Source organism: Myotis daubentonii, chromosome 1 (genome assembly GCF_963259705.1).
Source record: "Myotis daubentonii chromosome 1, mMyoDau2.1, whole genome shotgun sequence".
NCBI lineage: Eukaryota > Metazoa > Chordata > Mammalia > Chiroptera > Vespertilionidae > Myotis > Myotis daubentonii.
Window position 1 is genome coordinate 217,722,070 of NC_081840.1, and position 26,746 is coordinate 217,748,815.

The window sequence follows — 26,746 nt, forward strand, 5'->3', positions numbered from 1 at the left end:
TGAATCTTAGGGGAAGCTAGGGGCTACACAAGAGGTGTTCAGACATGGAATATTTGGGAATAGAGCAGCATCGTAAGAAGACGTAATTTTTTTTTATTTTCCCATGCCCCTAGGGATTCAGAAAATGCCAATGATATTTTCTATCCTTAAAAAGAAAGTTAACAATAAAAAATAAACACCTTATCACTATGCTGCTTTCATTGCCATTTCAAAGGAACTATCCATCTAAGGGATTATTTATAAATACCGGGCTCTCCTGTTCTTGAACCAAACCTAACAGCATCCAAAGTTGGAGAGGCCAAATCTCCTCCCAGGGAGTGAACAATATCTCTACCTTAGCCTTCTAGAAGCTATGAAAGCCCTTCTCCCAGCAGACACCTGTGGGAATTGGCACCACAGATGGGTCTAAGTATGTTATTTGCCCTGAAAACAAAGAAAGGTTTGCATTTCTAAAAAATATAGTGTGCTTCACACAGAAGAGACAGGAATTGGTATCGTTATGTTTTGTTTTGTTACCTCAAAGCACATTCTCTGCTGAGCAAAGGACAATGAATCATACCCAATGACTATCTGCAAGATGCAGGGTTAAAGCATTTTTTTTTTTTTTGCATGTAGTTAAAACCAGGCAATGAGTCAGTGAAAAAAAATTCCTCATGAAATGGCTTTTAGATGTACTTTTTCATTGTTAATACAAGCATTTATCTTAAAAGGATATGCTCATCTGTTCCAGTCACTAACATTTATATCTATCCAAGCCACAGTTAACACCTATTGAAAATTTTGTTTCCATGATTATTATGGAACTTAATCATGTTTATGGACAAAGCCAGTTTAGTCATTTGAACTGGGCATCTATTGCAGAACAGTCTACATCATTGTGGACAGACCACAAAATGCCTTCTACAAAAATGCCCCTCACAATCTGTCACCAACGCACTGTGAAGTCAATGTTCTGTAGATAAAGTGGTGGGGGTGGGGACTTCGCAAGTATTATTGCTACCTTCACAGGAAAATTGGAGTGTGTGTGTGTGTGTGTAAATATATAACACCCCAATATTGTTGGAATATATATGTATATTCCAACATGTAGCCAAAATACAACAGAAATATTTCTATAAAAGCACGTGGTCTTTGTGGATGTAGCTCTTTAAATCTATGGACTTATATGGTTCAATCAGAATGCCCCATTCAAAAAAACAAATAGCACAACTACCAAAAGTGGTTAAAACGTATTTCAAACCCACTTGTAATCCACTACACCACCATGTACTCACCCTTTCTCTACACTTTTCTCTCAACTTTATCTGCTACCAAGAGTGATTTTTTTCCATGGTGGGTGGCTTAACTGGTTGAAGTGTCATACTGTGCACCAAAAGGTTGTGGGTTTGATTTCAGGTCAGGGCACATACCTAGGTTGCAGATTCAATCCCCAGTTGGGACACATACCAGAGGCAGCCTATGGGTATTTCTCTCTCTTGCCCTCCCTCTCTCTCTAAAATCAATGATCATACCTCAGGTGAGGATTTAAAAAAATGATTTTTTTTCAAATGACCTAAAACTTTCTCCCTCATGCAGTCTCTGTGGCTTCTGTATACATCACTAATGTAGATCAGCCTAATAGCTCTATCAGCCAAAAACTTGTCTTTGAGGATAGAAAGAAGTTGGAAAATTGAGGACAATAATGCATGTAAGCAGTCTTTCTCCAATACTAATGTTAATGTTTAAAATAATGGAATCCAAAAGTTGTGAATTTTTACTTTAATCAATTTTCTATTGTGTGGAACAGAAACCCATTCAAACTACCTCAAGAAAAATGGGGGAGGGAAGGTGTGACTATAAGGATACAATAGGCATTCTTTGAGCATCCAAAGGCAGGAAATTAAACAGAGTTGAGCCTCTCTGGAAATTATAAATTCAGAAACCGAGTCTCCTCTTCCTGTTTCTCAGGGGCCTGCTTTATCTCTGATTATGTGCTTTGTTATCCATTTTTCTCTTCCTAAGTTTCTCTGATTGTTTATTCATAGTACACATAATGGGGACCTCACCCTCTGAACATACAGATTGGGTCCTCATAGTCAAAACTCCTTCTATGTGTCTTAATTTAAATTCCCAAAGGAAGATTCTAATCAGCTACTGGTGAAACTATGGGTTCACTAGCCTTGGGAAGTGAGGAATCGCTGGGCCAAATAGCTGGGAGATGGGGGTCCCACAGGACATAATCCTCCCTCCCACTTGCAAAAAATATGGCCTACCCTCCAGCCATACCTTTCAAATGCTGAACTCCAAGTGAGAACCAGCAGTGTAAGCTTGATGCTTGATATGGACTTGGGATAGGTTATAGTGGAGCAGCTCATTCACCATCCATTCTAATTTCCTTCTTATATTCCATATTCCCTTGAAGAGATATTTCTGGATATAAACTAGTTTCCACTAAATTAGAAGCACTTTCATGAGATTTTAGATGCGGAGGTGGAGGTCTTCCTCCCTTTTGGTTTTGCCTTTGCAAACACAATCTTGGAAACATTGGGACTTACTGTGGCAAGATCTAATGTCCTACCCCTAGCCGCCTATGACTCGGGGTAGAGAAAGGTGTATTCCTGAGGGCACAGTTCCAGGCAGCCTCCTGACTCCCCACTTTCCTGGCAAGAGAAGTAGCTTCCCTGATAGACAAGTTTAGTTGGCTTTTTCAGGTGGTCATTTCTGGAGGTCTACAGCCCTTCCAAGAATTTTGTTAGACCTAGATCTTTATAGTAAAACACTTTCTGCTAAAATAGCTACATTGGCTTTTATTTCCTACAGCTCAAAGAGTCACTGGCCAGATCAATAGGATTCAGTGTTCCAATCAAAATCTAGAGGAGAAAAAAGATGCAGAGCCATGGATTTGGTTACTGATGTAACCAAGAGGCTTAGTCTCCACTGTGGTTGACTAAATGTATAGGATACCTTTGGATACAACCATATAAAGCATTACACAAACATCCTTTGTTAAATAAAAAATAAAATAAAATAAAAATAAAAAATAAAAAAACGAGACAGTAGTTAAAAGAGATTAAAACAGATTTTAATCAGAAACTATCATGATAAGGGAAAAAAGATTTCAGTATAAAATTGGGCTCAATTCCAAGTACCTCAAGGAAAAGTAGAGATTATAGACAAGGAGCAGGATGGGCTGTCAGTGGATGTACAATTACTAAGAAGAAACATCAGAGATGGGTGGGGGGTGCTATTCTGGTTAAATAGACTTAATAATATTCTTGCTGAAGGCAGGCCAGGGTGGTTAGATATTACCTGGGGATTTTTTAGGATGGAGAATTTGTCCAGATATCAAGAGTGATAAGAAAATTAGGGTGGAAGATTCTCTCTAAACTGACATAGCAGGACTTGGCTAAAATCAGTGATGCAAAGATGGACACTCTTTGTGATGCAAAGATGGACTTTCTTAGTTGAGAAAAAGTCTTAGAGGAATTGAACTAGTGTTTGGTCAAAGAGATACAATTTGTCACCTCTACCCAAGATGTACAAGTCTTAATTCTTCTAGTGGGGGGTTTTAAGGAAATGAAACAGTAAGTCCAATATCCTGGTAATTAAATAAAATGATTGTCACACATTGAGACCTGCAGGAAACTGAGAGAATAAAGTTAACAATGATGGGGGAAAAAATCATTCTTCTTGCATCAACAAGATAACCTCCTCATTGTAAACAAGTTTAGAAACCATAATAACAGATTAAACACTAGACAGGCAAATGACTAACCAGGTAACTGCAGCAGGTGAACTCTAGTAGATGTCAGATCATGAGATACTCAGAATAAGCAGGCAGAATATCCACTCTCTCACCAATCAATGGTGCAGTCCAGCCCTCCTAGTCAGAGCCTCAGGGTCACACCTGCTGCAATCAATATGTGGTCCTATTTCTGACCTGAGCACAGATGAGCACACTCCATTTGTCTTCCTTGACAAAGGTAACACAAATCTAAAGGAAGATGCAATCAAATAATTTCTTATTGGGGTTCTAGCATGATGTCAGAGTTAAGGGTGCACACACATATGGATTTGCAAAATAATAAGAATATGCATGAACACGAACATATTTAGAATTAATATAAGAAAAGGACTTAGAGAGTGTTATACTGAAAAAATAAAAGATTTACTTCAAAAGGAAAGAGAGTAAGAGTGACACCAGTGAAAAAAAGAGATTAAACAAAATTTATTGAGTGCCTATTATGTTCCAGACATTTTTCTAAGCCCTGGGAATGTTTCAGTGAATAAGAAATACAAGGAGAGGAGCCCGCCAGGCAAGATGGCACGATCCGTGTTGCTGCAGCCCTTCTCCTGGCTGCTGGCCCCCGGCCAGGCTCCTGAGTGGCTGGTCAGTGCAGTCCAAGTTCTATGTTCGGGAGCTGCTACATGACAAACCTGACTGGCTGAAAGTGGGGCTGGCCTTGGATACTACGGTCTTCCTGTGGGTCTATCTCATCAAACAACATAATGAAGATGTTTTAGAATATAAAAGGAGAAGTGGGATAGAATAAACTTTTTAAATACTAATACAGTATGCTCCATATAGAGTTGAAAGCAGGTCCATCTGTTGAGTTGTGAGAGAGAAGAGTTATATGTGAAACTATGTCATCAGCATTTGTGTTTTGCATCGTTAAATGAAAAAAATAAAAATACCAAAAAGAAAAAAGAAATACAAGGAGAAAAGAGGTGGTAGGTGATTTAAGAAATTCTGAAGGTAGGTTAGGATAAGATGAATGAAGTCTTTTATAAAGCAGTTTGACACTGTCCTTTAGTAACTAGAAAGCCATAGAATTTTTATTTTTTAATTTCAGAGACATAATTTCGGCCCATATTAGAAATGGATCAGAAAGGGGTAACATTTGCAGTAGATAAAAGAGTTAAGGGGCTACTGCAATAGTCCAAGCCAAACTAATTATCATCATCATCATCACTTTATCTTGGATAATCGTTTTCATCACTTTCTATTTTGGATAATAGATAGTGTGAATGATGTAAATGTAGAGTAGTGTTTCCTGTTTTAGCATGGGTGTGGAGGGAAATTCAGAGCACTGGGTGGGCTTAATGGAAATGTTTGCCACACCAAGAGAACTCAGTCCATCAGTTTCTCCAGAGCAGGTTCCACTGGGGGGTTGGAGCTTCCCCTTACTTTGGATGCTACTCAAATTGCACGAACTCTGTCTTCACACCCCAAGAGTTTCCTCCAAGAAAATTGAATATCCTGCAACTGTCACAAGGAGTTTTCATAACCTTGGAGGACAGTAGTAAGGCATTGGTTCCTGAGTGAGCGAAACTTCCAAACAGGCTTTTAAGTCAAGTCCAAATAAACCAGGTGTCTATGTCCAAAGGTAAGCAGTATAGACTCAGGACCTAGTACAAAGGCCAATGGACAGATGACTAAAGTGAGTTTGAAATAACTACACTATCCTACAGAGGTTGCAGTGTCTCTTCTGGACTGGGTATACCACATTATTTACTTCCGCCACACCCTCCTCTACTCCGCCAACCCTCCCAGCAACATTATGTCCTAATGCACATGTCACATGACCCCTGCCCTTTTGACCAGAGGTAAATACCTGAACCAAATTGGGCTAGTAGGCTCTCTATTTGGGAGTTATCTCTCCTGGGAATCAATTAAGGCAATTCCTTCTAAATGGTCATAAACATTAGAGGGCTGAGACCATCATTTCGAGATGGTCCATTGTGAAGAACTACATGCGGACAGGCAAATGGCAGAGAACCTGGACTTGTATTAGAGAAAAGCCAAGCGGATCTGCAGGACAAATGATAGACCATACGCCCAGGAACAAGAGCGGCTGAAGCGGTAGTTGTCTGATGTTGTTTCAGTTCCTGAGAACTTCCCAATGACCCAAGGAAGTTTATCTCTTGCTAACTAGTTTTCTTTTAAATCGAAAACATAGGTAAAATTCTGGCAAGATGTGAGGAAACTGGGAAGAATTCTCAACTGAATAAGGAGTGGGGGAGGGAGACCAAGAATGTGGACAAAGATAGAAAAAAATTTCAGGAGCACTGAGTTTCAGAAAGGATTCTAGAGATAATTTATTGAAGTGAAAGATTCTGGAGAGGTCTGGGGATCAAGTGTATTAGAAAGGGGATTTGTGAAAGCGTTGCTATGGTTTCCAAATTAGGTTATTTTAAATCATCTTCAAAAGCCGCACCCCCCCCCAAAAAAAATAACATTTTTATTTAATGTATTTCAGATGCTACACTATGCTGGTATAGAAATGACTGGAAACTGAGACACAGAACATGAAAACCCTAGATTTATATGGGTTAAGCCTACATTAAATTTTCCACTTTTCAAGCTAAATTGAGTGAATTTCCACATCTTATTTCTGAATCCTTCTTTAGATATCTTCTTAAAAATTCTAAGTATGAATCCCAAACTTATCTCATTTATCGTATCATCTCTCCTCCCTTTGCTGTAATACAGGGCTAGGTATCCTTGTTCTTATTTCACAGATAGAAACACTGTAGCTCTGAGATTCTCTTTGGAATGGGGAAATATGCAGTTTGACTATTTTTTTTCCTTTAGCCTGACCTCCTTCTATATAGATGAAAATTTAATGCTTGTTGAAAGTAAAAATAAATGTATAAATATTAAAAAGTAAAACAAGTATTAAAAACTCTGTTTCTGGTTTTTAATTCCCAATCCTCTAACAGTCTGGCCCCCCTCCGCCCTCACACACTATTTAATGTTCCCTAAATTTAATGATATCAAGTTCACTGCCATGTAAGTATTTCTTCATTCAATAGCTGGGGAAATTGTCATTGGTATGCAAACTGGTCTAAGGCAAGGAACATTACTCTTTAATCTCCTAATTTTAATTGGCATGCCATCATGCAGACTGGGGCTGCTAATGGCCTAGTTTGTAGATTAAGACCGGCAGACCTGAACTGTGGTATGCCATTAGTTACAAATAAAAAGAGGAAAAACACTGAGCAATGATAAAAGAGGCCATTCCAAATCAGAGAGAAAACGATTCGTCCTCATCTTCTCCAAGGTTCATGACCCTATTTCAATGTCCATTGTAACAGGATTCGAATTAATGTTTTCTCCTCGGTCAAATAATTTCAGAACAGTTGGTAAATTGAAATGATTTGCTATGCATAAACCAATGTTATTGGCTGGACCAGGAAATGCCGCTCATCAATGTGCTCACAAATGACATTGTTTCTGCTGATAGAACTATTTCTCTCACTAGGAAATAAATATCTTAAATGAAAAGCATCTTTCACTATTTAAGGAAAACATATTTTTCTTCAATGAAATTAACTATCATTATTACTTTAGTGTCTTTTCACCCTCCAATAAGTAGAGTCAAATATATGTTAATCTTTCATAGAGTTCACACATATATCTGTCACCAGTGAAAACAAGGACAGTTCATAGTGAAAAAAATAAATGTATATTGACATAGATAGATAGATGATAGACAGAAAGAAAAGAGATGAGAGAGAGAATGAAAAAGGAGTAAAATAGCCTAATTAACTGGTTAGTCTCTTTACCTCTCAGAAATTCATGTTTTCTCCCCTCTGATTATGACCCCCAAAAAAAGGAGGTTCCATTACTCTGAACACTAAACAAAGAAAATAAAAAATAATAATATATCAATACCTCTGAGGTTTAAGTATGTCCCTTAAAAAATACAATGAAGTCAATACCTATAAATGTGATCTCATTTGAACATAGGACCTTTATAAACAATAAAGTTATGAAGAGGTCATTAGGATGGATCCTGATCCAGTATGACTGGTGTCCTTATTAAAAAGGAAAATCTGGACCCAGAGATCGACAGGGCCAGCAGGGAGATGATGTGAAGGCACACACAGAGAAGATGGCTGTGTGACTGGAGCGATGCATCTACAAGTAAGAAACACCAAGGATTGCCAGCAAACACCAGAAACTAGAAGCGGCAAGGAAAGATTCTCCCTTCGAGCCTTCAGAGGCAGTATGGCCCTGCAAGATACTGACCTTGAGCTTGGACTGCTAGCCTCCAGAACTGTGAAACCATACATGTTGTTTAAAGCCACCTAGTTTGTGGCAGTTTGTTACAGCATCCCTCGCAAACTAACAAAGCACCTGTTTTGATTCTGTAACATAAGATGAAATCACCTATCACCTTTAAGTCGCTACTCTCAGGGTCTATTGGGGATGCAACTTCCCATCTACCCTCAATAGCATACTGGCCTGTCCCCCAAAACTTTCCACAGTTATCCGATGCCTAGAAAATAAAGCGTGCATCGCTCAACACTACACACAGGACCCTTCACTTCCAACCCCACCTTGTTTCCTAACTGCATCATTCTGTACTCCCGGCCCCACCCTGAGTGACACTAGATGACTTCATGCTCATGAAGACCCAGCAAAGGTCTGGCGCATTTAATTTTTTAGAAAGCGTTCAATTGATACTGACCTGAGGAGAAGCTAAGGCCCTAAAAGGATGGAGGGATGATGTCTCTTTTTTTTTTTTTTTTCAGTCTCTTTCAGCGAGTAAACACGAACGCAATTTCAAAATCAAATACTTTTTCCTAAATGGGAGGGAAGAAAAAATAATTCTGAGTAGAAGGGGGGCGGGCAGGAAACAGATTTGCAGGCATGTTTAACACATGGATATGAAAAATGTGACCAACACATTCTTCAAGAGAAATTCATCCCTGAACTACTTGTTCATTCCAGGAGCAGCGGAGATGCAGCTGTTTTCTCCCCTCTGATTATGAACTACGAGATTTACCTGAGCCCCTGATTAAGAATATATTTCTATTTCTGAGCAACTAGAAGGCCTTCAGCTAGATGATGTTAGGGAAAAATAATAACATCGTGCTATAATTCTTCACAGGTGTTTTTTTTTTTAAGTCTTTGACCTACAGAAATTCATGTTTTCCTACTCCCATCCACTAGGGTGCACTCCATGTAATAGGAGCTTGGTAGTACTTAATTTGTGTCTCTGCTTTCATATGGATTTGTTGAGCCTGAAGCAAATGTTCTGTAAACTCAATTGATTTTGATTCTCATAGCAACTCTGGGGAAGGACAGGCACGTAGTAGCACGACGTCAGGCTGGAGGGGAAACTAAGGCTCAGGGAAGCAAAGGGATCTTTGCCTACAAAGTCCCTTCTTATGCAATTCTTCTTACACAACCTGCAGTCCTTCTTCTGCCCTTGTTGTTGAACTTCTTCCAGGAGGAAGCTTGAAGCTAGATCAGAATCTTAACACATCATTTCTATTTATAGCTCATATATCTAGGTCCTCTTATCGGGTTTCTCTAAGCTTCAAAGTATTATAATAACTAGGGACAAAAGACGTATTTTTAATGATAACCTTATAATATGTCACGTGCACTTGATTTTTTTTAAAAAAAAATGAAAGCAACAAACAGAGCACAGTGTGAGGAGTAAACTCTTACCTCCATTTCCCATCCAGGCTCCCCAGTTTGAGTTCTTCCTTTACTAAGTTAAACCCCAGCCCCTGGGTTTCTCTCAGACTCAGCAAAAATGCCCATGCCCTTGCGTGGCATAAAAATGGTGAAATGCTTGCCATCGAGGGACCACAATGACTACGGACTGAGGCAAAAGGGAATTCCTCCGAAATTCAGCTTTGTGTGAAACCCTCCTGATCTTTGTGTTAGTCAAATAAATTAACTTAATGATAAGAGCATTCTGCCTTTAGTTCGTGATTCATCAACCTTGGGTAGCACCTACATCAACTCCTTTCTGTAAGGATGGAGAGTTTAGTTCATGTACACTGCCTACCACCTCCCTCCCTGCTTCAACCTCCTTGGTTACTTTTGTTGATTATATTTTTAAATGTATTTCTTTTATGCCTTCAAATATGACAAATAAACTCTGTTTCCTGAATTTTCAACTTTAACCAGTATCTGTTGATTCCTTGCTGTGAAATGTGAAAAAATTACTCCCTGTAGTACTTACGCTTTTTCTCGCTCTTCTTTCCCTTCTCAATCCTTCTTTTTAGGGTGCTGTTGCTGTTATTGTAAATTATCAAGGTTTATAACCTTTACATTCTGTTCTATAACTCTAACCTCAAGTGTACCAAGCTTTTCCTTTATATCAAGGCACAAACTGAATATCAAAAACAGCATTCTCATTATTATGCAACTAGAGGCCCAATGCACGAAATTCAGGCAAGAGTAAGCCTTCTTTCCCCCGGCTGCTGGTACCAGCTTCCCTCTGGCACCCGAGACCCGCACTTCCCTCGAAGCCCTGGCTTCGTCCAGAAGGACAACTAGAAGGATGTCTGGTTTAATTAGCATATCATGCTTTTATTATTATAGATTATTCAACATAGAACCAAATAGTGTGGTTCCCAGCACAGAGAAGGAAAAGTCACCCTATGCTACCAAAGTATTATTGATAAAGAGAAATATTTTTCATGTCTAAAGCTAAAGCACTGCTTCTCAAACCTGAACCTGCACACAAATCACTCCAGGGTTTTGTTAAAATGCAGTGGGTTTCAGTGAGGCCCCACACCATGCATTTCTAACAAGCTCCCAGGTGATGTCAATGGTGCTGGTCCATGGACCACACTCTGGGTATCAAGCTGTGAGTGGGCCCTGTTTTCATTCCTTTTCAACTTTCATTGGTAGAGTTTTTAAATCCATTATCAACTTTTTTCTTGAATCCCTATTTCCATCATTTTTAAGGCTTCTATTTAGAGAAGTCCATATGATGCCTGTCCTTCATTTTTAATTGCCTACAGAAGAATATTAATCACTTATCCAGGGCCACTTCTTAAGTCAACAGTATCCTTTGCAATTTTTAGGGGAAAGCTTTTTTACTTTGATAGTTTAGTACTCTTATGATCAACTCGCAGCCACCTCCTAACCCATTCCCTCTCATTTCCTGCCTTGAACTCCAGAACTCAAAGATTACCACCTGGTTCCAATCAAGTGGCCAGCTTCTGAAACATCTTCATCAACCAAGTCAACTGCCTTCAAGTCACAATCTCCACCAAAATATATCGAGTTGATTCTTCATCCTTGACATTGGGTAATTGGACCTGACCCCTTGAAAGCATGATCCACACCCTTCCCAAGAAATACAGCTCAGTTCCTCATCCAGAAAAGTCATTATAAAGTTGTTTTCTTCCTCCCTGTGACACTAACAAATGGCACAGGGGAGAAAGCATCATTTAGTCATTTTAAAAAGTCTCTCTGAAAAGGTCTATAATTCATTCTCTTGTCACAAACTACAATGTGAAGAGAAATATGATAATAAATCCATTCTAATGAGAAAATATTGTTCTGAGAAAGAAAAAAAGCATGCAGTTAATCCATTTTTAAATAATCCTAAAATAATGCTGAGGTGCACCCTAGATTCCACATCTTGGGATATGACTAGTCATTTTTTCTTTATTCCACAACCCCTGATTACACAAAAGCAATTATGAGAAAATATGTAACAAAATAGCAGGTGATGCCAAATGGAATTCAAAAACTGCCTAAGGGGAGAAAAAGAAATTCATTCATTGTTAAGCATCCCTAAACACTATACTTTAGGAAGAGTAGTGAATATTAATATTAAATATTTAGAAACTCGGGGTTTGTTGAATACAGATTACCACCTCCAACTCCCTTTTACAGTCTGGGAAAACTGAGTCAGCAATCCTCAACAGCCCTCAACTTCTGCAGGATTTAACCCCGGAAGGGCACTAGAGCATACTCTGATTTCGGAGTGCAATTAGAAATCCTCCTTTGACTAAACTGAGTCACCAGGCATCTCATTGCACACTTCTAAAATTAAATGCATTAATTTTTAAATTGAGTCAGGGAGAGTCCCATCTTCAGTGCAATCAAGGTAAATTACATTATTAAGTGTCAGAAGTGCCAAGACACACAAAATAAAATAATAAAATAAATATGTATAAAAGACTAACAATGCCCTAAGCAAAGAGCTGGGGAAGTGTTGATCATATTACTATTGAAGCCATCACTAGCACTAGAAAATAAAAGCTGAGGCAGAGACTACAAATATTTCTTTTCCTAAGAGATAATTGTTTTCCAATGAGAAAGAAAACATACTAAAAATAGAATTGCTGGTTGGCTATTGTTTAAGGTCCTGGCATAAGAACTTAACTTTTTAACTCTACCTTGTTCATTGGGGATCTTTTGTAAGGCTACACATTGACATCAGGTGGCTGTTGCCTTCAAGAAACTTCACATTCTTGGGCCTGCTCCTCTAATGAGGCTAAGCACCCACAGCCTTGCTTCCTATACCCTGTGTGTATCAATATAGGATCTTCCAGAATTATAACTTACTAGGGTTTATGATTCAACCTTAACTTTAGATAAATTCTATGATAAGCTCCTTCCCAGGGTGTCTCCTGGAGTTTGCAAAGCATTCATGCTCAGGATTAAGAAAACTTCCAAGTTTATGGAACTCCCAGGATTACTGACCCCTTCCACCTAAGGGAACTTAATAGGGACAGTAACAGAAACCTCAGACATTGTACAAAGTAGTCAACAAGCTGAAAAATAGAGGGGTGAGGTCAAGGATGTTGATTAGAAGGGGAAAGGACTCAGGCACTGAGCAAAGAAAGGACTAGTCAGAATATGAAAGAATGAAAACCCAAAGGGAAATGCAAGGGAGTATTTCTTTCGTCAAGTTCAAATTAGTTGTCCAAGGCACAAGGGTGGCAACAACTGAATATATTCAAGATTATGAACAACATAAACTGATGAACAAAAACAGATCCAGAAACAGAGAAGCATCGGTCAGATGCTCAAACCTCAGAGGGAAGGGAGGGGAGGGTGGGGGTAAGGGGGAGAGATCAACCAAAGGACTTATATGCATGCATATAAGCCTAACCAATGGACACAGACACCAGGAGGGTGGGGGCATGATTGGGGGGTGGGGAGGAGCAATGGTGGGATAAGGACACATATGTAATACCTTAACCAATAAATAAAATAAAATAACAAAACAAAAAAAGAGAGAGATGCCTTGGGGACATGGGGACTGTGAAGTAGTACATCAACCTATTCTGCTTCTGTTGCTTCAGAATGACTTCTGCTCCACTGTTTGGTTCAGTGGCTTCTGAGATCTCAATAAATACAGCACAGAACTCTAGCTTTTACATTAAGAATTTCTCAGTACATCTGCATGCCCACCGTGACTCAGAACAGGAGTTGGCACACAGTATGCAGGCCAGATCCAGCCTGCTGCCTGTTTTTGTAAATAAAAATATATTGAAACATAGCACTTCCTGATTATTTCACCATTCTGTTCCTGCAGGTATTGTTGTGTGTGCTCAGGCAGGTATATAGGAAAGGAAGAAGCAAAAATATCACTATTTGGTGTATTTTTGTAGAACGAAAACAATAGCATTATCAGAAGTTTCAGAAGACTTCCTCTCTTATCCCACAGCCCAATGCGAGATTGCGCAATCACCCTTAGAGGCAAGAGAGTCTATGTGGTGACTATTTTTATTGGAGCATGTTGTCACACAAAAACAAAATTGTCATTCTGAGTAAGAAAAATAATGGATAATGAGTAAATAATTAGCATTATTTACCATAAAGACTGATTTTATTTGATGACAAAAAAGAATCTAGACTATTACTCAGGTTCCTGATTGGATAAGCCTGTGGGTGCTTACTCCCATCGTCACCACAGTGGGAGGAAGAAGAAGAAATGGTTCAAGAGGAGACAAAGTTTGGAGTTAGGACATGTCGAACACATGGTGCTTTGGGACAATCATTGATAAGGAGGGTCTAAAGTTCATGAGAAAGATCTGACCTGAAGATACATGGTTGAAAGGACTGCATGTCTTTATCTTATAGAAAGATATCTTATAGAACTCTATCTTACAGAAATATAAAGATCTATGTATAAGATATATAAATATATAACTATATATGACTGGTCTTATAACCTTCAAAATCCTTACTTAAAATAAAACTCAAGCCACATATGCCTAGTGTTCCAGTGATCATCTCTGAAGTCATACAAGCTTTTTATTATCCATTGGTATTAGGTGTTCTGTTGATCAGAATGCAAAGTAAATAAAATTTGCATATTATCCAGCGGAGCAATTTTTATTTCACTTGTAACAGTAAAATCTTTCCCTGCTTTTTGTTCAGGGCAGGAAAAAATGGCAAACTGAGAATCACGAGTCATGTTCATCAGAGGCTAAGTGACACAAATAACCCCTATGGTAAAGAAATAACATCTTTGGGCAGCATTGACATCAGTTGCCATTGCGCATCCTGGGATTGGAGCTTTCATACACCAAGTCCCACAACAGGGTAGTAGGTCTAGATGCTAGGTGATGGCAGTAACATACTGTAACTACGCACTTTCACCACTGATTTTATTAGCCATGCACCACTAAAAAATTTAAATACTTAAAAATTTACCTAAACACTTTTTTTATTGGAAATACCATGTATAATTAATGTAGTACCGGATAGTGAAATGCAAGCTGAATTGTTTCTATCTAATTGTCAGCCCCTTTCAACAGCTTATATTCATTAGTAAGCAATTGTCACTGCTTTTCTTGATGCAAAATTAACATCATAAGATTCAGAAAGTGTTCAGGCTAGGGAGATTTGCTGCCTCTGACTCCAGAAAGAGGCCATTTCATAGAAAGCCCCTTAAAAAATGAACTAGGACCTTTCTTTTTACAATGCAGTCAGCTTCCTTCAATAGTTTATTAGGGATACAGAAATTCACACCCCCATACCAGACCTGCTCTATCAGAATCTTCATTTTTAACAAAAACCCCAGGGACTGTGTGCACATAAAGAACGAGAAGTTCTGATCTAGGAGACATGGGAAAAACTCAGGGCCCCAAATATCTTCCTCTCCTCATTATTGTATCACAATAGATCTGGGGCTTAGCCATTCAATATACAATAGTCAACACAGAGAAAGGGATTCACCAAAAAATAAAAATATAAAAGATGATTTAAAATATATTTTATTGATTTTTTACAGAGAGGAAGGAAGAGGGATAGAGAGTTAGAAGCATCAATGAGAGAAACATTGATCAGCTGCCTCCTGCACACCCCCTACTGGGGATGTGCCCGCAACCAAGGTACATGCCCTTGACTGGAACTGAACCTGGGACCTTTCAGTCCGAAGGCCAGTTCTCTATCCACTGAGCCAAACCAGTCAGGGCATAAAATAGATTTTTGAAAACCCACTCCCAGTTTTGCCTGAGCCTTTGTTTGCTCTGGGAGCTGCCTCTGAGAGTCCTCCTGACCACTGTTGGTAGCACATGTATCCAGGGCAGGGGCCACTCAGGTCTAATGTCATTTTTTAAAAGATTTTTTAAATTGATTTTTAGAGAGAGAAGAAGGGAGAGGGAGAGAAAAAAATATCAATATGAGAACAAAACATCAATCGGCTGCCTTCTGCATGCCCCCTCCCAGGAATCAAACTGTCAACCTTTTGGTGCATGGATGATGCCCAAACAATGAGCCACACCAGCCAGGCCTAATGTTATTTTTTAATGAGATATTAGATATTTTCTCATGTCCAATATTAGGTATTTACTAAAATGTGTGGGGGGTTTTGATAATCCTCACGTTGATATTTTTCCCATTGATTTTTAGAATGTGGAAGGGAGTGAGGGAAGAGAGAGGGGGAGAGAGAGAGAGAAAGAAACACCAAAGTGAGAGGAAAATATTGATTGGTTGCCTCCCGCATGCACCCCAAAGGGCCAGGGATCAAACCAGCAACCATTTGGTGCACAGGCCATTACTCTAACCCAGTGGTTCTCAACCTGTGGGTCGAGACCCCTTTGGCAGTCAAATGACCCTTTCACAGGGGTCGCCTAATTCCATCCTGCATATCAGATATTTACATTACGATTCATAACAGTAGCAACATTACAGTTATGAAGTAGAAACAAAAATAATTTTATGGTTGGGTCGCAACATGAGGAACTGTATTTAAAAGGCCAGAAGGTTGAGAACCACTGCTAACCACTAAGCACAGTGGCCAGGACTAAACGTGGGTTTTTTTTATTCTTCAAACAATGGAATAGTTTCTAGATATGAATGAATGGTGTAGTAGATGATATGCAATAATGGTCAAAACACACTTGCTTCCCCCTCATGTTTATAGAATTCTAGAATGTCAAGGTTTAAAGATACCTCAATGGTCTTGTAGGTCTTACCTACACCTTTCACTACCTACTCACCCGCTCTCTGCTTGAACACCTCTGATAATGGGGAACTCACTACTTAGACCAAGGTAGCTCATTTAATTTTATGAAAGTGCAAATGACCAAAACCGATTTGGCTCAGTGGATAGAGTGTCGGCCTGCGGACTGAAGGGTCCCAGGTTCGATTCCAGTCAAGGGCATGTACCTTGGTTGCAGGCACATCCCCAGTAGGAGATGTGCAGGAGGCAGCTGATCGATGTTTCTCTCTCATCAATGTTTCTAACTCTCTATCTCTCTCCCTTCCTCTCTGTAAAAAATCAATAAAATATATTTTTTTAAAAAAAGAGAGTGCAAATGGTTAGAGAACACTTTCTTCCTTTTGCTAAATACACATATCTCTCTGTAGCTCCTTTTCTGTGAGTTGAGAGTTCTGGTCTCTGAGCTCCATGGACTAATTCCACCTCTTTTTCCAAAAACTAGCCCTTCAAATATTTGAAGCTGCTCACCATGCCTTCTCTTCTCTAGACTCAACATCTACATATGCTATAAGGTATAAGGGAAAAGTAGGGTTAACAATAATTTCTTATGGTTTGAAATTCTCTAATGTGGCTACTTTCTTCTGGATATCAACTCTATACCTCAGTTTATGTCCAACAGCATCAATGGGTTAATACTTTCATTCATTTATTCAGAAAATGTTTATTGATTGCCTGCTTATAGGAAGCCAGGCACTCTTCAAGGTACTAGAGATACAGTAATGAACATAATCAACAAAATTCTAGCCCTCATGGGGCTTACATTCTAGCTATGGAAGAGAGCTACCAAATAATAGCAATAATAGTAATATATGAAACTAGAGAATAATAAGACATGTTGGACTAAAGAATGATAATTGGCCCTGACTGGTTTTGCTCAGTGGATAGAGCGTAGGCCTGAGGACTGAAGGGTCCGAGGTTTGATTCCGGTCAAGGGCATGTACCTTGGTTGCGGGCACATCCCCAGTAGGGGGCGTGCAGGAGGCAGCTGATTGATGTTTCTTTCGCATCAATGTTTCCAACTCTCTACCCCTCTCCCTTCCTCTCTGTAAAAAACCAATAAAATATATTTTTTAAAAGAATGATAATTGCTATGGAAAAAATCTGAAGCTGTGTAGAAGGGATAGAGAATTGCTGCTTATAAAGAATGGCCAGAAAAGCCAATATTTGAGCAGAGTCCAGAAGGGAGGAAGAAAGTGAACCACATGGATATGGGAAAGAGCATTCCCAAGGAGAGAAAACAGCAAGTGCAGGGCTCTTGGTGTGGTCATGGAACAACAAAATAGCCAGTATGGCAGAAATTGAGCCACCTCAGAGGTGAGGAGTCAGGAGTTGATTATAAAGAGACTTGTAAGCCATTAAAAAGACTTTGGTTTTGCTTTTCTATCAGATAGAAAACCACCACTGATAGGTGCCTGGAGCCGGTCCATCCTTGCTGTTTCAAGGGACCTGGCATATATGGCATACAGTTCTTAATATGTTTGCTCACCTTCTTGGCGCTGTGTTTTAACCAAGGTCACCTCTCCGAGAAAGGTTGTTTCCCCACGTAGGAATTTTTCCCTGAAGTCAGGGAGGGGATGAAACTCCTTAACTAAGTGGCAGGCGGGTAGTTAATCACTACAAACAATCATGCTTAAGCTACATAATCTTTACTCCCTGGAATGGAGATAAGAAACGCCCTAACCTTTGTAATAGAAATTGATAGGATTGAATCAACTGGTATAAATACAGTTGTAACAAGACAGAAAGAGACAGAACTCAGAACACAGAACTTAGAACACAGGGCTTGGAAGACAGGACCAAGAGAGACAGAACCTACAGGGAACCAGGAGATGGAGGAGCTTCGCTGGAGAGAACATGGCAAGGGATCCTGGACTGAACTTGACTACAGAAATTGGCAAGAGAGCCTGACTAGAACTTGGTGACTGGACCTGGCTGGAGAACCTGTACAGAACCTGGCTGGAGAGCCTAAGCAGAACCTCTCTGGAGATCGAGACCAGAACTTGGCTGGCGATCCTGGCTAGGCTGCTGATCAACTGAACACTGTCTCCGTGTCATTCCTTCTTCGCCGACTCCGTCCACACCTTTGGGGACCCCTGGACCTGCTGGGGCTGGACCCCGGCAGATAGGTTATAAGCAAATGGATGACATAATTTTATTTAGTGTTAGATGGACCTCTCCGGCTGTTGTGTGGAGAATAAATGGGCAAAGCAAGGAGGCCAGTGAAGAAGGGGGAGCATAGAAAAAAAACAGGGAGACTAGTAAAAAAAACTATGGTAATCGCCCTGGAGAAAGATAGCGGCTCAGACAAGAGTGGTGATGTGAGGCTTTGAACAAAGGTCATTCAGCAAGTAATCTTGCTAAAGTGGTAGTAGGGGGAGTAAATAAGTAAAGTTTTTGTTAATGTATTAAAACAGATTATTGTAACCATAAGATGTATTATGTAAGCCCTATGGTAACCACAAAGAAAATTCCTATAGAAGACACACAAAAGAAAACAAGAAATAAATCAAATGATGTCACTATTAAAATAATCCACAAAACACAAAAAAAGACAGCAAGAGAAGAGTGACAAAAAAGCTAAAAGACAGAAAACAATTAATAAAATGACAATAGTAAGTCTTTATCACTAATTACTTTAAATGTAAACATTAAAATATCCTATCATAAGAAATAGAGTGGAAGGATGAATTTTAAAAATCCAACTATCTGAATTTAGGTGCAAAGCTTCTCAACAAAATATTAGTAAACTGAATTCAGTGACATATTAAAAGGGTTATACACCATGACCAAGTGGGATTTATCCTTGAGGTGCAAGGATGTTTCAACATATGAAAATTGATCAGTATGATACACATTAACAGAATGAAAAATAAAAATCACATGATCATCTCAATAGATGAAAAAAATAGCATCTGACAAAATTCAGTACAATATGAGAGTAAAAACTCTCAACAAATTGGGTAAAAAGGAATGTACCTCAACATAATAAAGGCCATCTATGAGAACCCCACAGCTAATATCCATACTCAATGGTGAAAGGTTGAGAGCTGTTCCTCTAAGATCAGGAACAGGGCAAGGATGCCCATGCATCACTCCTATCCATCATAGTCCCAGAAATCCTAGATAGAGAAGTAAGGAGGGGAAATAGGCAGTTAGTATTCAATGAGTATAGTTTCAGTTATGCAAGATGAAAAAGTTCTAGAGATCTGCTCTATAACAATATGCAAATTAGTTAACAATACTATACTCTTAGAATACATTAAGAGGGTATATCTCATGCTCTGTATATTTTACGACCATTGGAAAAAAAAACAAAAAACTATGCCATCTGGAGTCACACACACATATGGCTGCAAAAGAAGCCTGGGTCCCAGGTGCCTGCCGGCAGCCAGAGGGAAGCCAGTGCCGGCAGCCGGGGGAAGGAAGGCCTACTCTTGCACAAATTTCCTGCATCGGGCCTCTAGTAATTATATATTTTTAAACAGCTCATGGAGACAATTTCTTTCCTAATCCGTTCTTCTATGCTGCATCTTATAAGTTTTTCGCTCTGTATATCTCTGTGCCTCAAGCAAAACAATTGCGAGACCCATGAACCCATCAGGGCCTGACTCATATGATGCAATTGCCAATAACCCTAATTCTGGTTTATAGTTCGCTTGTCCATAATTACAGCTGCAGTCAAATGCTTTCAGCAGTAACATCAGCCGGCAGTTGCAGCTCCCTCCCCATCTTGGGGAAATGGAACTGTGAATACGTTTCACAGCAAGGTTTGCTGCTTTTTTGTCTGGAACACTTTTTAATTGGGTATCATTTGGAAATTTCTAAGTTCCATTTTGGAGCTTCTGGTCACTGCATTACTTACTGAAGCCCAGAAAACTAGTTATGAGGCATGCCTAAACTGTGCAAATGTCAAAACAAAAATGACTACCAACTCTGATTTCTCCACAAAATGAAAAGAGGCATCGTCTTGTCCTGTTTAAAATACATACTGGCAAAAAAAAAAAAAAGCAAAGCTGCAAGAGAAAGCACTCATGAGGTTAGGGTTGAAATCACACTTCTAATTTAAGGGTTTTGAGCTAGTTAGCAGGGTTTTAAATCATGGGGGTTTTTCAGAAACCCACAAACTATGTAAATGTGCAAGTTTGGTGTATCCACCCAAGTCCCTAACTAGAAAGAAACAGTCATCTTGACCTTTGCCCTTCCCTCCCCACCCACACCTAATGAGTCACCACACTCTATCCATTCCACCTATCCAATGATTTGGGAATCTACTCCCCCAGTTCCCACCCCCATTACTGCTTGAAAAGGCAATTTAAGGATCTCATTACCAATTAAGTGGGTAAGTGGTTGGCCTAATCCCACTTCCCACCTCCAAATTCTCCTACACATAGATGCAAGAGATGGTTTTACCAAAGCACAAATTGGAGCCTGCTCTACTATTTAAAAATACATGATGGCTCCCTGTAGCACAAGTTAATCTAAACCTTTAACTTGGTACTTCTTCAACTTTATCTCTCAAAGTTCCCCATTACCCCTTCCAGCCTTCTAGAGCTCACCCCAGGGCCTATTTGCTAGCTACTAAACCACCAGTGCTGCATGCACTTGCAGCATTTCTCTTACTAGCCCTTTTCTCTCCAGGAGATGCTAACTTGGTATATTGACATCCTACTCATCTTTTAATATGAAACTCAACCTTCATCTTCTATGAAACCTTCCCCAACTCTTTCAGGACAGTCCTGTTCTCTTTCTGGCATGCTTCTCTGTTATAATTTATTCATTTGTTCATGTTTTACCTTCACCAAATCTAACAAGCAGCTAAGTTCTGGGGATATGACCTTAAATAATACAATCGTGGGTTCCTGCCCTTGCAAAGCCCTACCTTCTTGTAGACGGTTTCTACCACCTGGCTGCCAGTCCTTTGTCTTTTTATTCTATTTTAATTAGCGTCTTATCGCTTTCAGTGGAACACAAACTCTTTGAGGAAGGGGATAATGTTTTATTCAGGGCCCAGCACAATGAGTGATTCCCAACTAATATCTATCTATTGGGTTTTATTTAAATGGAATTGGCTTATAGCTTAACTATATGTTTTTGTACCAATATGTACTTGTACTTAAACCAAGTGGTTTATAATAGCTTGTACTTTAGTAGCCACACATTCTCCTAGACATCTCCTATGTGCTCAGAGCATTCTTAAACAAACAGACACACTGTACAAACACCTCACAAGCATTGTGGAGAAAAGGTACAGGAAGCACTTATCATAGCGCTTAAGAAACACAAACTCCTCTTCGGCTTAATTTGACTAGTCTTTTGTTGTTGTTTTTTAGATTTAAAGTAAGTTCATCTTTGTTTAAGTTTGACGGACTTTAATAGTAAGAAATTTCAACAAAGCAAGAGTTTTCTTCTGATCCATCTCATCAAATGGTGGCCATCCAGTTAGCAGTATTAGAGGACTTGCCAACAGGAGTGGGAAAAGGTGAATATTGAAATTCCTGGTCCTCATATACAACTTGGCAAACAGGGCTGGGTGATGGGAAATCAGGTTCCAGGAGAAGCTCCGACATGACTAACTTCTGCAAAAAAATCACCTCGTTTCTCTGTTGCTCAGTTTTCTTACCTGCCAGGGATGGGGGTATTAACAGTCCTCTTACCTCCCTCGGAAAGTCTTGTCGATAAAAATATAATACCTATTAAATTACCCTGAGAAAAAAAGGTAAAAGCTTATCAAATGTGAGGAGGTGTTTATAATAGTAAGAGCTTATGAAACACTGTCTTCACAGGACCCTCTCTCAGGGATGTCCCCAAGCATATGTGTGTCTGTTCACAAATTGATATACATATGGTCAGGGATTTAGTGAGAAGAGATAATAAATCCCCCCAAGTCCTCTTGGGGCAGATAAGGAACAAGTAGAGCCAACCCTCGGTGACCTGTGATAACAAGGCCAGAGGTAATAGAAATAAACACATTTCACAGATTATCCATAAATGTAACTTTCACCATTACGACCTCTAAACTCTTGCAGAAATTCCTTAAAAGGAACCAAATTCATTTAACCTGGACCCATAGCCTATGTGAGTTTCACCACCAGTCCCTGCCTCTGTCCATGCCCAGATACAGCTGCAAGAACTCAAAGACCAACCGGTGGCAGCGCAGAAGCAGCTGCCGTAAAAATTGCTGATTTCCCTGAGAGAGGTCAGTACATTTTGTTCCCAGAGACCTGTTGGCCTGCTGGCCCTGACTACACTTTCCCAGGGCAAGGAGGAAGCAACGAGGGCCTGCCAACCCAGGAAATCCCATTCATGGCCTTAAAACAGCGATTTCCCCAAGCCCCCGAAAGAAACTTGTCCCTCCGACTGATCGTTGGGCAGTAATGAAACTAGGTCTTGAGTAATTTCTAATCCAGAACTGCTCTACAGATGTTTCCAAAGCTGGAATGGGAAATGTCTTAGACATGAATAAATCTGTTCTTTGAATTATTCAGCAATTCTTCCCCTGACAAGCCCTGCGAGGGAGTTGCCTTCCTGTCACTTCTCATTATGATAACTTTTCTTTGCCTTCTCTTTGCCACTTTTCCTGAAATATTGGCAAGATGACTCAAAACCATTGTGAAAAGCACCTTGGGAAGTAATTTCTGCAAAACAGCAGCCTTATAGGTGATATGTGGCTTAATCTTACCCACTATCTCAGGATCAAAATCTGGGCAGGTAAGAAAGCAAATAATCATTGACACCCTCTTAAAGGAACAGGAATGACAATGAGAAAAACAGACCAGTGTGATCCTCCCACTTCAAGGCGCTTGAACTCACTCATTCACTGATCCAACAAATGTTTGTGGAGTGTGTGTTCTGTGCCAGACAATCCCAACAGAACATGTGGGATCTGTCTGTTCAGTTGCTGGAACACTATCAATAACTACAGTGGGTGATTCCCCTCTAAGTCTATCCATTTTGCATTTATGCCAATGAAATAAGTAACTGACTCCCTTAGAAACAGCACAAAATAGGGCAACCAATCATCCCAGCTTGCTCAGAACTAAGAGAGTTTCCCACAAACTGGGAAAGTCCAGAGTAGACTGACATAAGTTAGTCACTCTAGTACTGGGCATGGAACCAGACCCAACTCTGAGCTTCAGATCTGTTAATTGGCTAGGCTTGACCTTTGAGAATCTTTTGTGTGGGCTTTTTTTAAATCTTTAGGCCTTCGGCTTCCACATCTGTAAAATAAAGTTGCAAGACTAAATCATCTCTAAGGATTACCTTCCAGCTTTAATATTCTATGAGGAAATGTAACGTCCTTTAGGATTAAAATGGGTCTGAAGTGCTACAAAGGTATAGGGAGCTCCTTGAAAATCTCTGTCCACAAATAAAAATAACACCAATTTGAAATCCTGTTAGGTTCCCAACAATTACAATGATCTATTCTAAACTTAAACCACTCCTCTCAATTAAGCATCAGAGTTCTCTGCCTCAGTGCCTGGGCAAACTTAGCCCAGTAAAGAAAAAAAATTCTAGTCTGAAATTGGAAGGGAAGCTTGGCGTCTGTTTTGGAAAGATACAGTTCAAATGTGTATTTAGCTGGATTGCTTAGCAATTAGGCAGAGTGATGAGCTCAAAGTATTTCAGGTGAAATAGACTTTTGTTGTCATTAGATGCCTTTGTATGGGAGCAAGATTGTAGAAGGAATCACACACCATAAGAAAGGCACTTCTTTGAAAGAGAGAGAATGTAATTTAAAAAATAAGGGGGTGAGGGGAAGGGAGGAGCCTGATCCCAATTCTAAGACTAGTTTGGAGAAGTTTACTTTTCTTGGACTTTAATAGTCTCATCTGTAACATGGTCAGACAATGTAATTTCTTGGGTCATGTGAGGGTAAACTTATTAATCCTCTTTTATAAAATAAAATCCATACATACATAAAACTTTTTATATAGTGCATATATTTATATATAAAATATCTATATATTATATATGTGTGTGTGTTTTATATACATATATATGTGTGTGTGTGTATATGTGTATATATATCCTACTATGTGCTGTTACATTCTCAGATATAAAAAGAATTTCAAAATGTGAAAATGCTATGCAAATCTAGAGGAACATGTTGTGAAAAAAGTAAGTTCCAGAACCACTGTCTTTAGCTCCTTCAAGTCCTATAAGATCAGGTTTGGGGCTAACCCAATAGTCACCCAGATTGAAATAGAAAGTCATTGAGAACACCTCCATGTCTCTGAACAGCATTTACCCTTAAATTGTGATGGACTAAAAGCAATGTAAGAATATGCCACAATCCATAGCATCCCATGCTGAGAAAGTCCTCAAGAGTCCCTTTGTCTGATGATGCCTTCTGCAACTCAGACAAATGTTCACCCAGTCCCTCTCCGAGCAGTCAGGAGCTGAGAATTCATATGCCCATGAGATGGAGTCTTTTTGTCTTTACTTAATGCTTCTTCACAGATTCAGCTTATTACTGGTGGATCTGATTTCATTCTTTGATATTCCTGAAGCAAACAGCTTAGCTCTGTGCCTACTGCACACATGGGCACTCAATAAGTGAGTGTCTTCCTCCCTTATTCTTTCTCCTTCCTATAAAAATCACTAGCCCAAGTTAGGTCACAGTTAGCATTCTTTAAAAAAAAACACACAAAAAAACAGTTTTCCCAATGTCCCTGAAGACCTTCTGTGGGCTGACAGCAAGATGTCCCTCTGGGGACCACCTGTGAGAATTCAGGAAGAAGACAGGAGAGTGAGGCTATGGTTTGGCAGAGAGATAGATCTGAATTCTATTTGCAACCAAAAGAGGCTCTCTCGCCTTTAGATTAGCAAATAGCCCAAGAACAGTTGAAATTACAGTTCCGTGGCAGAAGTCTGTTGCTCTCCCAGCCCAACCAATTGCCTCGCAATGCTGTCCTGGGTTCAATTTAACTTTCTTGTCAATACCCCGGTAGCAGGTAGTTAGAAAGCAATGATCTCAGGACCTCCCTCAAAACAGCAGTGTTTTTCTACCCCATTAGTGTTGAGATAGCAGCGTACAATTGCAGGATGATTTATCTCTCAGTGCTGATCTGTGGCTACATTACTGGACACTTCCTCCACGGCTGACGCCATCAATCATGCAATCATTTGAACGGCTCGACAGCCTGTGTTCATCTCACAGAGCCACACTTGCTGTTTATCTCACGTGCCGTCTCTCACTCTTGTCAGTTTCAAATCTGCTCCATTCTCATTCTCTTCTCCTGTCCCCTGAGGGCTCTGTCTGGGACATACGATTATTCAGTATTTACGGGATGTCACTTCAAAAATTTCACCATTGCAAATGACACAAATTCAGGGGTTTGCACAGAATTGGCTGTGCCCCAGCCACAATTTTGACTGTGTGTGCCATGATGTAAATTCTGCAACTACCCATGAGTCTTTAAAACCATTGACCTGGTTCAAAGAAAGCTTTAGGATGGGAGTATGGCATTTGCTAAAATCCTTCCAATTTAATTATAAAATTTCCATTTTTAGGAGGAATTATTCAATACTCTATTTTTTGGGGGGGGGGATCTAATTTAGATATGTTCCCACAATTATTGACATTATCACACAAATCAAGCTTTATCTTTAAAGCTCTAAAATGTATCATTAGGAATTGTCCACATCTCGTTGTCAAATATATTTATCTTTAATGATGAAGTTTAAGTGCTTATTTTAGCCCACACCCATGCAACACTGCTGATGTTCCACAATCTGTCCTAAGCATATATACACACACATTTAATCCTAAAATCAAACCTGTGTCCCCATTTATTTATTACTGTAAAGAGATAATTTGGACAAATTATTTAAATAGAAGGGGAACTCAAATGTATTCAACACATACTATATGCTTGCCTTTTACACAGACATTTTCTTGCAAATGCTGACCACAATTCAAGAAGATAAATATAATTACCTCTGTGTTCATAGATGAGAAAGCTGAAGTATTGAAAGGTTAGTAGACTCAATGAGGTCACTAAGCCAGCATTTTAACCTGTACTAGTATCTGTTTGATTCCACCTGTTCTACTTGCCAATGCTCCGCAGTGTTCATCTCTATCTTTGCTTTTAGAACAAGATCTGATTATATTCTTGGCTATTATCAAATATTCTTCTCTGAAGTTTGTACTCAATCCTTGGCCTCCTCATCATATCAGTCCAAGGTCAATCATCTTTTTATGTATCAGCCTTGGTGGCGATTTACTTTGCCTAGATCCATCATGAAAGAGGCAGCTGAGGTAGAAAGTGTGTTGCCTTTTCCCCAGATTGGACTGGAATGATCCAAAATTCGGAGTGGTCTGCATTATTTGGGCCTGCATTTGTGCCTGGCCACGTGGGCTGATCCGGCGTAAGAAAAAGGCTTCCTCCTCATGGACCAGCCAGGCTCACTGGCATCCTTCCCCAGGCCTGGGGCCAAAGGCCCAGCTAGGAAAACATTCACTTAACCTGCTTTGTTCAATATAACTCTTTCCCTGAAAGGACTTCATGGGGCAGTGACTAGTTGAGGGGAGGTAAGTA

General features: G+C 39.6%; 1 pseudogene; it reads left to right on the forward strand.

The window, feature by feature from the left end:
* Positions 1-4,300: 4,300 nt before the first annotated feature.
* Positions 4,301-4,594, forward strand: LOC132227549 (NADH dehydrogenase [ubiquinone] 1 subunit C1, mitochondrial-like; annotated as a pseudogene).
* The last annotated feature ends 22,152 nt before the right edge of the window (positions 4,595-26,746 follow it).